Below are 17,323 nucleotides of genomic sequence, written 5' to 3'. Positions count from 1 at the left end.
AAGTATCTATTATAGGGTATCATCAACACTGGAACATATTACATCCCTGAGTCCTAAAAACCATGATAACCAGGGACTGCAGGCTTCAGGTGAAAACTATCACCAAGGAAACAAATGGCCATATAATACTGATGATAGTGGCCTCACAGGCACAGACATTACCTGGATAACAGGTACCAAACACACAGGTAAGTGAAAGGTGGAGCTAACATACAGGTATCTGGCTTTGTTTGGGCAATGATAGTATCTCACTTCAAACTGGTGTGTATGTGACAAGGAGATATCATCATTATTTCAGGATAGAGGTAAATATTTTCTGTCATAATAGGGTTACATTGGGATTATATTGTCTGCTATAATGAGGTGTACATTAGGATAGGGGTAATATTGTCTGCCATAATGGGGTGTACATCATAAGAGGGATAATATTGTCTGTCATAATGAGGTGTACATCATGATCAGGATAGGGGTAATATTGTCTGTCATAAGGAGGTGTACATCAGGAGAGGGGTAATATTGTCTGACATAATGAGGTGTACATCAGGATAGGGGTAATATTGTCTGCTATAATGGGGTGTACATCAGGATAGGGGTAATCTTATCTGTCATAAAGATGTATACATCATAAAGATGTATACATCAAAAGAGGGGTAATATTGTCTGTCATAATGGGGTGTACATCAGGATAGGGGTAATATTGTCTGTCATAATAGGATGTACATCAGGATATGGGTAATATTGTGTGTCAAAATGAGATGTACACCAGGACAGGGGTAATATTGTCTGTCATAATGAGGTGTACATCATGATAGGGGTAATATTGTCTGTCATAATGAGGTGTACATCAGGAAAGGGGTAATATTGTCTGTCATAATAGGGTGTACATCAGGATAGGGGTAATATTGTCTGTCATAATGAGGTGTACATCAGGATAGGGGTAATATTGTCTGTCATAATGAGGTGTACATCATGATCAGGACAGGGGTAATATTGTCTCTCATAATGAGGTGTACATCAGGGAGGGGTAATATTGTCTGTCATAATGAGGTGTACATCAGGCTAGGGGTAATATTGTCTGTCATAATGAGAAGTACATCAGGATAGGGGTAATATTGTCTGTCATAATGAGGTGTACATCAGGATAGGGGTAATATTGTCTGTCATAATAGTGTTTACATCAGGAAAGGGGTAATATTGTCTGTCATAATGAGGTGTACATCAGGATAGGGGTAATATTGTCTGTCATAATGAGGTGTACATCAGGACAGGGGTAATATTGTCTGTCATAATGAGGTGTACATCAGAGTAAATGTTGATAATGTACAGGGTAGGGGTAATATTGTCTGTCATAATAGGTGTACATCAGGATAGGGGTAATATTGTCTGTAATAATAGGGTGTACATCAGGCTAGGGGTAATATTGTCTGTCATAATGAGGTGTACATCCAGGACAGGGGTAATATTATCTGTCATAATGAGGTGTACATCAGGATAGGGGTAATATTGTCAGTCAAATGAGGTGTACATCAGGACAGGGGTAATATTGTCTGTCATAATGAGGTGTACATCAGGACAGGGGTAATATTGTCTGTCATAATGAGGTGTACATCAGGATAGGGGTAATATTGTCTGTCATAATGAGGTGTACATCAGGACAGGGGTAATATTGTCTGTCATAATGAGATGTACATCAGGACAGGGGTAATATTGTCTGTCATAATGAGATGTACACCAGGACAGGGGTAATATTGTCTGTCATAATGAGGTGTACATCAGGAGGGTAGGGGTAATATTGTCAGTCAAAATGAGGTGTACATCAGGACAGGGGTAATATTGTCTGTCATAATGAGGTGTACATCAGGAAAGGGGTAATATTGTCTGTCATAATGAGGTATACATCAGGAAAGCTGTAATATTGTCTGTCATAATGAGGTGTACATCAGGATAGGGGTAATATTGTTCTGTCCATAATGAGGTGTTCATCAGGATAGGGGTAATATTGTCTGTCATAATGAGGTGTACATCAGGAGAGGGGTAATATTGTCTGTCATAATGAGGTGTACATCAGGAAAGGGGTAATATTGTCTGTCATAATAGGGTGTACATCAGGGGAGGGGTAATATTGTCTGTCATAATAGGGTGTACATCAGGAAAGGGGTAATATTGTCTGTCATAATAGGGTGTACATCCAGGACAGGGATAATATTGTCTGTCATAATGAGGTGTACATCAGGAAAGGGGTAATATTGTCTGTCATAATGAGGTGTACATCAGGACAGGGGTAATATTGTCTGTCATAATGAGGTGTACATCAGGACAGGGGTAATATTGTCTCTCATAATGAGGTGTACACCAGGACAGGGGTAATATTGTCTGTCATAATGAGATGTACACCAGAAGGGGTAATATTGTCTGCCATAATGAGGTGTACATCAGGATAGGGAAATATTGTCTGTCATAATCAGGTGAACATCAGGAGAGGGGTAATATTGTCTGTCATAATGAGGTGTACATCAGGATAGGGGTAATATTGTCTGTCATAATAGGGTGTAATCAGGATAGGGGTAATATTGTCTGTCATAATGAGGTGTACATCAGGCTAGGGGTAATATTGTCTGTCATAATAGGGTGTAATCAGGATAGGGGTAATATTGTCTGTCATAATGAGGTGTCCATCAGGCTAGGGGTAATATTGTCTGTCATAATGAGGTGTACATCAGAAGAGGGGTAATATTGTCTGTCATAATAGGGTGTACATCAGGACAGGGGTAATATTGTCTGTCATAATGAGGTGTACATCAGGCTAGGGGTAATATTGTCTGTCATAATGAGGTGTACATCAGGACAGGGGTAATATTGTCTGTCATAATGAGGTGTACATCAGGCTATGGGTACCGGGGTAATATTGTCTGTCATAATGAGGTGTACATCAGAAGAGGGGTAATATTGTCTGTCATAATAGGGTGTACATCAGGACAGGGGTAATATTGTCTGTCATAATGAGGTGTACATCAGGATAGGGGTAATATTGTCTGTCATAATGAGGTGTACATCAGGAGAGGGGTAATATTGTCTGTCATAATAGGGTGTACATCAGGACAGGGGTAATATTGTCTGTCATAATGAGGTGTACATCAGGCTAGGGGTAATATTGTCTGTCATAATGAGGTGTACATCAGGATAGGGGTAATATTGTCTGTCATAATGAGGTGTACATCAGGACAGGGGTAATATTGTCTGTCATAATGAGGTGTACATCAGGCTAGGGGTAATATTGTCTGTCATAATGAGGTGTACATCAGGAGAGGGGTAATATTGTCTGTCATAATAGGGTGTACATCAGGATAGGGGTAATATTGTCTGTCATAATGAGGTGTACATCAGGAGAGGGGTAATATTGTCTGTCATAATGAGGTGTACATCAGGACAGGGGTAATATTGTCTGTCATAATGAGGTGTACATCAGGACAGGGGTAATATTGTCTGTCATAATGAGGTGTACATCAGGAAAGGGGTAATATTGTCTGTCATAATGAGGTGTACATCAGGAAAGGGGTAATATTGTCTGTCATAATAGGGTGTACATCAGGATAGGGGTAATATTGTCTGTCATAATGAGGTGTACATCAGGAGAGGGGTAATATTGTCTGTCATAATGAGGTGTACATCAGGATAGGGGTAATATTGTCTGTCATAATGAGGTGTACATCAGGATAGGGGTAATATTGTCTGTCATAATGAGGTGTACATCAGGACAGGGGTAATATTGTCTGTCATAATGAGGTGTACATCAGGACAGGGGTAATATTGTCTGTCATAATGAGATGTACACTCAGGACAGAGGGTAATATTGTCTGTCATAATAGAGGTGTACATCAGGACAAGGGGTAATATTGTCTGTCATAATGAGGTGTACATCAGGATAGGGGTAATATTGTCTGTCATAATGAGGTGTACATCAGGACAGGGGTAATATTGTCTGTCATAATGAGGTGTACATCAGGATAGGGGTAATATTGTCTGTCATAATAGGGTGTACATCAGGAAAGGGGTAATATTGTCTGTCATAATAGGGTGTACATCAGGATAGGGGTAATATTGTCTGTCATAATGAGGTGTACATCAGGAGAGGGGTAATATTGTCTGTCATAATAGGGTGTACATCAGGAGAGGGGTAATATTGTCTGTCATAATGAGGTGTACATCAGGACAAGGATAATATTGTCTGTTATAATGAGGTGTACATCAGGCTAGGGGTAATATTGTCTGTTATAATAGGGTGTACATCAGGCTAGGAGTAATATTGTCTGTCATAATGAGGTGTACATCAGGACAGGGGTAATATTGTCTGTCATAATGAGGTGTACATTGCAGGATAATGGGTGTACATCAGAGGTAATATTGTCTGTCATAATGAGGTGTACATCAGGATAGGGGTAATATTGTCTGTCATAATGAGGTGTACACCAGGACAGGGGTAATATTGTCTGTCATAATGAGGTGTACATCAGGATAGGGGTAATATTGTCTGTCATAATGAGGTGTACATCAGGACAGGGGTAATATTGTCTGTCATAATGAGGTGTACATCAGGAGAGGGGTAATATTGTCTGTCATAATAGGGTGTACATCAGGATAGGGGTAATATTGTCTGTCACAATGAGGTGTACATAAGGGGAGGGGTAATATTGTCTGTCATAATAGGGTGTACATCAGGAAAGGGGTAATATTGTCTGTTATAATAGGGTGTACATCAGGGGAGGGGTAATATTGTTTGTCATAATAGGGTGTACATCATGAAAGGGGTAATATTGTCTGTCATAATGAGGTGTACATCAGGATAGGGGTAATATTGTCTGTCATAATGAGGTGTACATCAGGACAGGGGTAATATTGTCTGTCATAATGAGGTGTACATCAGGACAGGGGTAATATTGTCTGTCATAATGAGGTGTACATCAGGATAGGGGTAATATTGTCTGTCATAATGAGGTGTACACCAGGACAGGGGTAATATTGTCTGTCATAATAGGTGTACATCAGGATAGGGGTAATATTGTCTGTCATAATAGGGTGTACATCAGGATAGGGGTAATATTGTCTGTCACAATGAGGTGTACATCAGGATAGGGGTAATATTGTCTGTCATAATGAGGTGTACATCAGGAAGGGGGTAATATTGTCTGTCATAATAGGGTGTACATCAGGAAAGGGGTAATATTGTCTGTCATAATAGGGTGTACATCAGGATAGGGGTAATATTGTCTGTCATAATGAGGTGTACATCAGGATAGGGGTAATATTGTCTGTCATAATGAGGTGTACATCAGGAGGAGGGGTAATATTGTCTGTCATAATGAGGTGTACATCAGGATAGGGGTAATATTGTCTGTCATAATGAGGTGTACATCAGGAATAGGGGTAATATTGTCTGTCATAATGAGGGTGTACATCAGGATAGGGGTAATATTGTCTGTCATAATGAGGTGTACATCAGGAAAGGGGTAATATTGTCTGTCATAATGAGGTGTACATCAGGACAGGGGTAATATTGTCTGTCATAATGAGGTGTACATCAGGAGAGGGGTAATATTGTCTGCCATAATGAGGTGTACATCAGGATAGGGGTAATATTGTCTGTCATAATGAGGTGTACATCAGGAGAGGGGTAATATTGTCTGTCATAATAGGGTGTACATCAGGACAGGGGTAATATTGTCTGTCATAATGAGGTGTACATCAGGATAGGGGTAATATTGTCTGTCATAATGAGGTGTACATCAGGATAGGGGGTAATATTGTCTGTCATAATGGGTGTACATCAGGACAGGGGTAATATTGTCTGTCATAATAGGGTGTACATCAGGACAGGGATAATATTGTCTGTCATAATGAGGTGTACATCAGGATAGGGGTAATATTGTCTGTCATAATGAGGTGTACATCAGGACAGGGGTAATATTGTCTGTCATAATGAGGTGTACATCAGGACAGGGGTAATATTGTCTGTCATAATGAGGTGTACATCAGGATAGGGGTAATATTGTCTGTCATAATAGGGTGTACATCAGGACAAAGGGGTAATATTGTCTGTCATAATGAGGGTGTACATCAGGACAGGGGTAATATTGTCTGTCATAATAGGGTGTACATCAGGACAGGGGTAAATATTGTCTGTCATAATGAGGTGTACATCAGGACTAGGGGTAATATTGTCTGTCATAATGAGGTGTGTACATCAGGCTAGGGGTAATATTGTCTGTCATAATAGGGTGTACATCAGGACAGGGATAATATTGTCTGTCATAATGAGGTGTACATCAGGATAGGGGTAATATTGTCTCTCATAATGAGGTGTACATCATGATCAGGACAGGGGTAATATTGTCTCTCATAATGAGGTGTACACCAGGACAGGGGTAATATTGTCTGTCATAATAGGGTGTACATCAGGACAGGGATAATATTGTCTGTCATAATGAGGTGTACATCAGGATAGGGGTAATATTGTCTCTCATAATGAGGTGTACATCATGATCAGGACAGGGGTAATATTGTCTCTCATAATGAGGTGTACACCAGGACAGGTGTAATATTGTCTGTCATAATGAGATGTACACCAGGACAGGGATAATATTGTCTGTCATAATGAGGTGTACATCAGGATAGGGGTAATATTGTCTCTCATAATGAGGTGTACACCAGGACAGGGGTAATATTGTCTGTCATAATGAGGTGTACACCAGGACAGGGGTAATATTGTCTGTCATAATGAGGTGTACATCAGGATAGGGGTAATATTGTCTGTCATAATGAGGTGTACATCAGGATAGGGGTAATATTGTCTGTCATAATGAGGTGTACATCAGGGGAGGGGTAATATTGTCTGTCATAATAGGGTGTACAATCAGGATAGGGGTAATATTGTCTGTCATAATGAGGTGTACATCAGGACAGGGGTAATATTGTCTGTCATAATAGGGTGTACATCAGGGAAGGGGTAATATTGTCTGTCATAATAGGGGTGTACATCAGGACAGGGGTAATATTGTCTGTCATAATGAGGTGTACATCAGGATAGGGGTAATATTGTCTGTCATAATGAGGTGTACATCATGATCAGGATAGGGGTAATATTGTCTGTCATAATAGGGTGTACATCAGGAAAGGGGTAATATTGTCTGTTATAATAGGGTGTACATCAGGGGAGGGGTAATATTGTCTGTCATAATAGGGTGTACATCAGGAAAGGGGTAATATTGTCTGTCATAATAGGGTGTACATCAGGATAGGGGTAATATTGTCTGTCATAATGAGGTGTACATCAGGAGAGGGGTAATATTGTCTGTCATAATAGGGTGTACATCATGATAGGGGTAATATTGTCTGTCATAATGAGGTGTACATCAGGAAAGGGGTAATATTGTCTGTCATAATGAGGTATACATCAGGACAGGGGTAATATTGTCTGTCATAATGAGGTGTACATCAGGAAAGGGGTAATATTGTCTGTCATAATAGGGTGTACATCAGGACAGGGGTAATATTGTCTGTCATAATGAGGTGTACATCAGGAGAGGGGTAATATTGTCTGTCATAATGAGGTGTACATCAGGATAGGGGTAATATTGTCTGTCATAATAGGGTGTACATCAGGATAGGATAATATTGTCTGTCATAATGAGGTGTACATATCAGGAGAGGGGTAATATTGTCTGTCATAATGAGGTGTACATCAGGAAGGGGTAATATTGTCTGTCATAATGAATGTACATCAGGGACAGGGGTAATATTGTCTGTCATAATGAAGGTGTACATCAGGACAGGGGTAATATATTGTCTGTCATAATGAGGTGTACATCAGGACAGGGATAATCTTTTCTGTCATAATAGGGTGTACATCAGGACATCTATACATACATATATAGAAGGATAGAGGTACTTATTAATATTGTATTAATACAGTGCTGTTCACGTATACATATAATGTATTAGAGAGACCATTTCTTACAATATTTCAGTTGAAAAATATACCATGGATGATATGGGGAATTAATGTTGTCATGTTAGGTATATAAGGAATGGGTAATACATATATCTTTTGAAGCTGTTTATCTACATCAACTGAGCTTTAATATATATCAGAAGTAATGCAACAGGCAGGCAGCAATACTATTAATGCATGTTTTAGATGATCTATAAAAGATTTTCTGGTCATATAAAAGATTCCATTATAAATACATGTGTATACCTCTATGGTACCAGATGATGTCATTAACATGATAGCAATCACAAACTGGAAATTTGGTCTCCACAGATCCATGAATCAGTTCACTAATGGAACCATTTGTCAAATGAAATGTACATTTCTGCTATATTTTCAGGCCATACATCAGATAACTGATAGCCATCATGAAAAAAGAAAGAAATGAAACTTCTTTCTGCAACATGCAGGTAGGATAATTAATGTTTCTTTCATTTTTCTTAGCAAGGCTTTCAAAAACTAACAAATTAAAATAATTTAAAAAGACTGTTAAATTTAATATATGTATATAAATGATAACCTGGCTTTACAGGTTGTCACTCTCTGAACATAATGTAATGACTTCATGTAAATTAAATTTTAAATGAAAAAGTTTTTTTTATATCAAAACTGAATACAATAGAAAAATAACTTCACTTAATTACCTGTATTGTGCAGTACAATATACCCTATTGTATTCACATTTACTAGTAATGACATTGCAACAGTGAGCATGAAGTGTACTTCGAATCCCATTAAAACTAATACTAATGCTCATGTTACAAAAAAATGTATGAATTCAAGTAAGACTGTGGGAGTTGTCTCCCTTTTGGAGTCACTAGACCTTCACCCTTATCTCAATAATGCAGGAGAATACGGGAGTGTTGAGATCCCAAAACGACGTAGGTAAATTTCAATTTACTGTCAATTAGTCCCACTGCACCTTCCGGTGATTATGACGTCATGAAACTTGCATCAAATGGTGAAGTCATAATCACTGGATGGTGAGACTAATTTACAGTAAATTGTACTTTACCCATGTCGTTTTGGGATCTCGAAACCTCCGTATTACTCACATATTCAACATTTTGTTAAGTCCAGGTAATGCACAGAAAGCCTAAAATCTAGAGATTAGATTTTTTTTCTTATATACTGCTCTGTTGTATAAATGACATCACATTCTGTTTGCAGTATATATACTCACCCTGAAGACAAACTGTCCTTCTCGTTCCTCTAGTTCCTTGATGATACCGGTGGCTATGAGACAAGTGACCACCTGTGAAATGACCACCTGGAGGTCATGGGGGGTCAATATGAGACGTAAGTAGTGATTTTCATCTATTGATGAACATAGGAACTGGAGTAGCATCTTCCCTGTGTCCAAGTAAAAAAGAAATGTTTGAGTACCTAAATATTGTAGCTACTACCAGTAATGGTATATGTTAAAGATCTGTTATACAACAATCTCAGTTATATCTACAGGTTCTATTTTCTTAATGTTTAAATTCAATATATCTACAGGTTAACTATTTTCTCTATTGTTTAAATTTCGATATATCTACTGGTCTATTTTCCTATATTGTTTGAATTCAATATTTCTACAGGTCTATTTCTTTATTTCGTATTGACATTAATATATCTACACAGTACTACTTACCGTATATTTTCTATATTGTTGTAAATTCGAATATATCTACAGGTCTATTTTTCTATATTGTTTAAATATTCGATATATCTAACAGGTCTATTTTCTTTATTGTTTAAATATAAATATATCTACAGGTCTATTTTCTATATTGTTTATTTTAATTCAATATATCTTACAGCGACTATCATTTTCTATATTGATTTATAATTTCAATATATCGTACAGGTCTATTTTCTATATTGTTTAAATTCATTATATCCTACAGGTCTATTTTCTATATTGTTTAAATTCAATATATCTACAGGTCTATTTTCTATATTGTTTAAATTCAATATATCTACAGGTCTATTTTCTATATTGTTTAAATTCAATATATAATAAAGGTCTAGATCTAATTTTTTTATACATTTTTTTAAATCATCAATATTTCTAAAGGGTCTATAGACTCATTTTCTATATTAGTTTAAATTCAATATATCTACACAGACTTCTGGTCTATTTTCTATATTGTTTTAAATTCAATATATCTTACAGGTCATAATTTCGTAATATTGGTTTAAATTCAATATATCTATCAGGTCTATATTCTGATTTGTTTATAATTGCAATATATCTACAGGTCTATTTTTCTATACAGTGTTTACAAATGATTTCATATCTATTTACATTCAAGTATCCATGAGTCTCAACATAATTATTAGACCGAAAAAATGTATGTTTAACGAAAAAATTTTTTTTTTAAATTCTCAACCTTAATCTATATCATCATGATCATCTGATACCTATACCTTCAAATACATCGATATGTGTGAAAGTCCAGTTTCCCCTGGTACAGATTCCGGCCATTTTACAGCGTCGGTTCCAAATTAACCTGAGGTCTTGTTGGAGTCATCCACAGTTTTCTGTATTTCCTTCACCTTTTTCATATTGGGGTCCCCCCCCCCCCCCCTTTCCAGTAAGAGAAGAATCCGACCTCCAGTTTTACTGTTGTCGGTGGGAAGCTAACCTTTCCCTCCTGCAGTATGCTGTTATATTATCTCTCATGAGCTGACTGACATTAACTTTCCAACCACTATTCGACGATGTACTTGCCAGACATAGGCACTGTTGCTTTAGTTGGTGTTCTGTATTTGCCTAGGGGTCACAGTTTCCAGCATCTAAATCTGTTTAACTGGAGCAAACCGTCCCTCCCCGGAGAACCGTTGACACCAACATGAGCCTCTCTCACTGTTTCCAACCTAATTGCCTTGTACTGATGTCACGGCTAATCGCCCCTTCTTAAACTAGTATATGCGGAGTCATCTCCTGGTCCCATCTGCTCCGCCACATCTTTGTGACTCGACGTGGTCCCCAGGACACCCTGTAATACGAGCGAGCTGACCGCTGTTTTAAGGAGGAGGCTCCCAACCCGTGCCTAAATGCATTCGTGGTTCATTGCCTCATTCCGATAGACTTCGCTACTTTTTTGATAGAAGATGTAAAGGCTCCTTTTTTCTCCTGTTTGAACTTCCTCATTCAAACACTCTGAGACTTCACTTGTGGCCCGTTCTGTTCAATCCGTATCCATGGCGTAGGACCTACTTTCCTTCCTCGGCCCCTACGGACTCCCAGGACTCAGTGTCTTGTGACATCACTCGTACTGATCGGAGGGATGGCGGAGGCACTGGGCGCCCCCCAGCCGTACGCCCTGCGATGGATTCCCGCCACACCCGGGATCGAAGCGTTATAGCCCGGGTTAGTCTGTCCAGGGTGGAGAACGTTGGGAGATGATCACCCCACCTCCCACAATGCATGGTTTACCCCAGGAGGAACTAGTCCCCAACGGCTTAGGAGGAGAGATTCTGACACACATACTGTGTTTTGAAGAGTGGGGCTTGTAGGAGAACTAAACCTGTAGGACCATTACCATAGTCTATATTCTCTTTTTCGACCCCACTCCCTAATAATCTCCATTTCCATATCACTGGAACTTGACTGGAATTTGAATCAATCACCCCATGCTCGCATTTTTTGTTCAGTTTATTCTGTCGGAATTATTGCATTCCATTGGGTTTTTGGACCTACCCATGTAATGCAACCCCACGGTTATTGCCTTTTGTACTTGGAGATCCTAGGACACACAATCACTCCCTGATTATATCGTCTCTGTCTCCCTCATCCGCTTACCTTGGCCAGTCTCTAGGAGTATATATAATTTGTCTGGCCAGGTATGACCTCCGTAATTAGGGGTGCATAAGGGGTGGGGATATATGTTTGGGGTTTGGGTGGGCCTTTATGGTAAGCCTTATTACAGAGCAGTAACTAACTCAGAGAGTTGTTACCATCACAGGGACAGGAAATAACCAACATCATATTTGCTGTACAGATATACCATCTGGGCAGACAGTTTAGACATATTATTTTTTTGCACAATTAATTTAGATTGTTTACCCCCCTGTTTATTTGCCCAGTCCCTGGCCCTAACCAGCACGTGGGCCTTGACCACTGTTAGGCCATAATATCTGGTTTCTGGAAGAGACATTGATAGGAGCGGAGAGTGCCCAGCACCAATCCTGGCCCTTAGTTCTCCACTTAGTTCTCGTGCCACTCCCCCTTTTGCGTCGTCTTACGCCTGTAAGTCCTCAGCATATGATCATTATGTTGCATCTATCTATGGGAACTCTCATCAACCTAATTTGACACCGGTAATGTTCACAGGTGGTGTTGCCCAATTCTTTTTTTTTCGAATGATTTCCTGATCTTGACCGACTGCCGAGGGAGTTTGGGTGGAATCAATTACACCCCCCGGGTACAAAGACGCCCAGATGATACTTCTGCACTGACAATGATCCGCACATTCCCACCCTTTAGAAGCTGAATCTCATGTAATAAACGCCAGTCCTCGCGCGTCTTGTTTTTTTGACACAGCCTGATTCATTATCTTTTGGAACTATTGGCCTCCTCCACTAATATTTGTCCGATCCATACGCTCCAGACTCTCGTGATAGGGCCACCTCCGCCGTCTTGTCTTTCGCCTTGTAGCCGTCCTTTACTCTTCGAGATAGATAGAAAGAAAGATCCACACCAACCGATCCTCCCCGAGTCTGCATCCCCCTTTGCACATTTCCCCTGGGCATTATCTGACTCGGCCTGTACCATTGAGTCCTTACCGAATGATACTTCACTGTATTTCTTGGTTCCGCTCGCCTCGCCTGGATTGGTATGTTGCCGCCCCTCGTCACTTATGAGGAGCACCCCGGGGACTGTTAAAGTGTTTCATCACGCATTCTCAACACCCGCTGTTCATCAGCCAGAGAGAGAGAGATGGTGTTGTATAAGTTTGTATAATCTAGATAATCAATGCTACTCGGACCGGCGTTCATTATACCTGTAAAACCGATGAAAATCGAAGCCAAGTTTGCAGGGTAAAACTAGTTGTGTGTATACACATCCCACCCCCGAGGTCATTCCATTATCTGCCAGCCATTTCCACAACCATAATACAACAGATAATGTACAGAGGTGATCATATGAATTGGCATGATGATATTGTACAGCTTGGAATATTGATTACAGAGTTTTGTTTAAATAAATTCTAATATATCTACAGGGTCTATTTTCTATATGTTTAAATTCAATATATCTACAGGTCTATTTTCTATATTGTTTAAATTCAATATATCTACAGGTCTATTTTCTATATTGTTTAAATTCAATATATCTACAGGTCTATTTTCTCTATTGTTTAAATTCAATATATCTACAGGTCTATTTTCTATATTGTTTAAATTCAATATATCTACAGGTCTAGATCTACAGGTCTATTTTTTACATTGTTTAAATTCAAATATATCTACAGGTCTATAAGACTATTTTCTATATTGTTTAAATTCAATATATCTACACAGACTACAGGTCTATTTTCTATATTGTTTAAATTCAATATATCTACACAGACTAAGGTCTATTTTTATATTGTTTAAATTCAATATATCTACAGGTCTATTTTCTATATTGTTTAAATTCAATATATCTACAGGTCTATTTTCTATTTTGTTTAATTGCAATATATCTACAGGTCTATTTTCTATACTGTTTACAAAGATTTTCATATCTATTTACATTCAGTACATAGTCTCAACATAATTATTAGACCAAAATGTATGTTTAAGAAAACATTTTTTTTTTAATTCTAACTTATCTTTATCATCATGATCATATACCTTCAAATACATCGAGATGTGTGAAGTCCAGTTTCCCTGGTACAGAGTTCCGGCCATTTTACAGCGTCGTCCATATTAACCTGAGGTCCTGTAGGTAGTCATGCCACATTTTTCTGTCTTTCCTTCACCTTTTTCATATTTGGTTCCTTTTCCAGAAGAGAATGAATCCGACCCGGTTCTTTGTCGGTGGGATGCTACCTTCTCCTGCAGTTTCTGATAATTATCTCTGAGTGGACGACAATAACTTTCCACTATTCGACGATGTAACTGCCCAGACATAATGGCACTGTTGCTTTAGTTGGTGTTTCTGTATTTGCTAGGTCACAGTTTCCAGCATCTAAATCTGTTTCCTGGACCCCCGTCCTCCCCTGGAGAACCGATGACACCCACCACTCACTGTACCAACCTTATTGCCTTGTTCTGATGCCTGCTCATCGATTCTTAAACAGCTCTATGGAGTCTTCTCCTGGTCCATCCCCCTGCTGCATGGCCTTGTCCAGGTCTGTAACGAGAGCTGTCCGTTTTAAGGAGGAGGAACCTTTAAATGCATTCTGTTCATTGAAGTCCATAGACTTGGCTACTTTTTGTAGAAGATGTAGGCTCCTTTTTCCTGTTTGTACATCTCCTCAACACTCTGAGACATTACTTGGCGTTGATCCTGGAATCCATGGCGAGACCTACTTCCATTTTGGCTAGACTAGGACTGTGTCTGGACTCACTGTCTGATCTGAGGGATGGGGAGACTGGGGCGGGTCTCCTGGCAGAGGACTACAGTGACGGAGGATATAGCCGTGTTAGCTGGCCAGGGTGAGGTAACGTTGGTGATGATCCCTCCCCATCATGTTTACCAGGGAGGACTGTACAGGCTTAGGAGAGAGATTCTGCATACTGAGTTTGTAGGTGGGGCTTGTTGGAGAACTAACTGTAGGAGCATTACCAGTGTCTATATTCTCTTTTCCACCACTCCTATTATCTCCAATTCATATCATGACTTGACTGAAATATCAATGTAGCATTTTTTTGTTCTGTTTCTGTGGGGAATATTGCATTCACTGGGTTTTGGACTCTGAACATGAAGGTTATGCTTTGTACTTTGAGAACTAGACACACAATCACTCCCTGATAATCGTCTCTGTCCTCCCATCGCTCCTTGGAGTCCTTAGGAGTTTATATTTTGTCTGTCCAGTTGACTCGTCATTGCTTTGGTAGCCTGATGACTGAGCAGTAACTACCTCAGAGTGTTTAATCACAGGGACAGGAATACCAACATCATTTTTGCTGTCAGAATCACCAGCTGGCAGACAGTTAGACATATTATTTTGCACATTATTTAGATTGTTTTACCCAGTTTATTGCAGTTGGACCAGCAGTGGCCTTGACCTCTGTAGGCATAATATCTGGTTCAGGAGAGACAAGAGGAGCAGTGCCCATCCCAATCCTGGCCCTTCGTTCTGCACTTAGTTCTCGTCTCCTTTGTCGTCTTCGCTGTAAGTCCTCAGCTTTTACTTAATGTTGCATCTAACTTGGGCACCTCATCAACTATTTTGACAGGTAATGTCACAGGTGGTGTTGCATCTTTTTCGAATGATTTCCTGATCTGACGACTGCGAGGGAGTTTGGTGGAATCTAATACAGGTACAACGCCAGATGATACTTCTGCACTGACATTGCTCTCACATTCATTAGAATCTGAATCTCTTGTAATAAATCGTCTCCGTCTTGTTTTTTGACCACCTGATTCATTATCTTTTGAACTTGCCTCCTCACTATTTGTCCGTTCCATAGACGACTCTCGTGATCTGGCTCTTTCTTGTCTTCGTTGTCGCCGTCTTTCCTCTCGAGAAAGCTCCACACCAACCGTTTCCGAGTCTGATTGCACATGTCCCGGGGCATTATCTGATCTGCCTGTCCCTTGAGTCCTTCCGAATATATTTCCCTGTTTTTCTTGGTCTCCAGTAGCCTGTTGGTGTTGGTCACTTATGTGGAGGGACTGTAAAGTGTTCATCACATTCTCAACACTGCTGTCATCAGCCATGATGAGATTGTATAAGTTTGTATTATTAGATACTCATCTCTGACGCGTCATTATACTGTAAAACCGATGAAGCAGTTTGCAGGGGAAAACTTGTTGTGTATACACATCCGAGGTCAATCCATTATCTCCAGCCATTCCACACCATTAACAACAGATATGTACAGAGGTGATCTGGATCAAACTTCACACATGACCGACCATCTGGAATCAAAACAAAAGGATCAGCTGGTACACAATTTGATTATACTTCAGCACATTCCACACCATTAACAACAGATATGTACAAGAGGTGATCTGGATCAAACTTCAAACATGAGCGACTCCAATCATCTCAATATCCCGTAGCTGTTAAATCATAAATTATTGAAACAAAAAGTAAGAACTTTTGCTGGTACACAACGGGTATTGATTATACCTTCATTATTAAAGCATTAGCTTTACTTCATCATAATCTATATCGTTGCCTACTACATGCATTGTTTTTTTTTCTATGACCACATTTATAATTAGTTGTACTTGATTGGTAATTATAATGCTTTTTTTAAGAGTAAAATGACTGAAAAATTTACTTGTAATTCTACTTTTGAAACTAACATCAATGTTCATACATGTACATCTTATAATTATATATAATTTTTGACAATTGGTTGCCATAGCATTCCCATTTAGATATTGATTATAATTGACAATCAGGAAAACACTAATAAATGTTGCTTCCTGTTAAGCAAATGTTCCCTTTGTGGTTGTTGTAGGCCTATTTGATTTCCTGCTGGTTCCAGTATTCATCCACTCTGTTTTTGAAGATGTTAGCTTGTGTTTTTGCTGCTTTTGTTATACAAAAATTAGTAAAATTAGTAAATATAAGTCATATTTGATCAAGAGTGTCGATTAAGTGAGTGGCCTGATACAGATACCATGATCATTTTGATTTTATTAAAATGGCTATTTACCTACTTGGTGCCACTAAGTACACTGAAAATTATAACAATGAAATCACTTGTTTTCAACTGCCCCTAAAGTGAATTCAATAAATGGGACAACATCTAATAACACATTACGAAATACAAACACCAGATAAATACCGGAATATGGACGAATCGTGATAAACATTATGTAAACTTTCAAAACAATTCCATGACATTATGTATTTATATATAAAACAGCTGTAAAAGGGAGCTGGAATTTTGAGGACGAGTTAACCAAGATCGTTGAGCAGGTGAAAGAAAGTTCTAAAAGTGTCGCATACACGTCCCGCCAAGATCCTGACCAACAATTATGAGACACGAGATGGTCACATAGTTTTACATTTTTGACTTCACTTACAATCCATGGTCTCATGTTTAACAATCCTCACCAGAGAACGAAAATAGCAATTTCGGAATGTCAGACATGTCAATTTCGGTAAACCAAACAAA

At 39.0% G+C, this 17,323-nt stretch overlaps 1 pseudogene; it reads right to left on the bottom strand.

Moving 5' to 3' along the window:
* Positions 1-17,238, bottom strand: part of LOC138319708 (protein cappuccino-like) — an 85,763-nt pseudogene extending 68,525 nt beyond the window's left edge.
* Between the last annotated feature and the right edge of the window lie 85 nt (positions 17,239-17,323).

The sequence above is a fragment of the Argopecten irradians genome, chromosome 3 (assembly GCF_041381155.1).
Source record: "Argopecten irradians isolate NY chromosome 3, Ai_NY, whole genome shotgun sequence".
NCBI classification, from domain to species: domain Eukaryota; kingdom Metazoa; phylum Mollusca; class Bivalvia; order Pectinida; family Pectinidae; genus Argopecten; species Argopecten irradians.
Note: the sequence above shows the minus strand (reverse complement) of the source record. Positions and strands in the feature narration are given on the sequence as shown.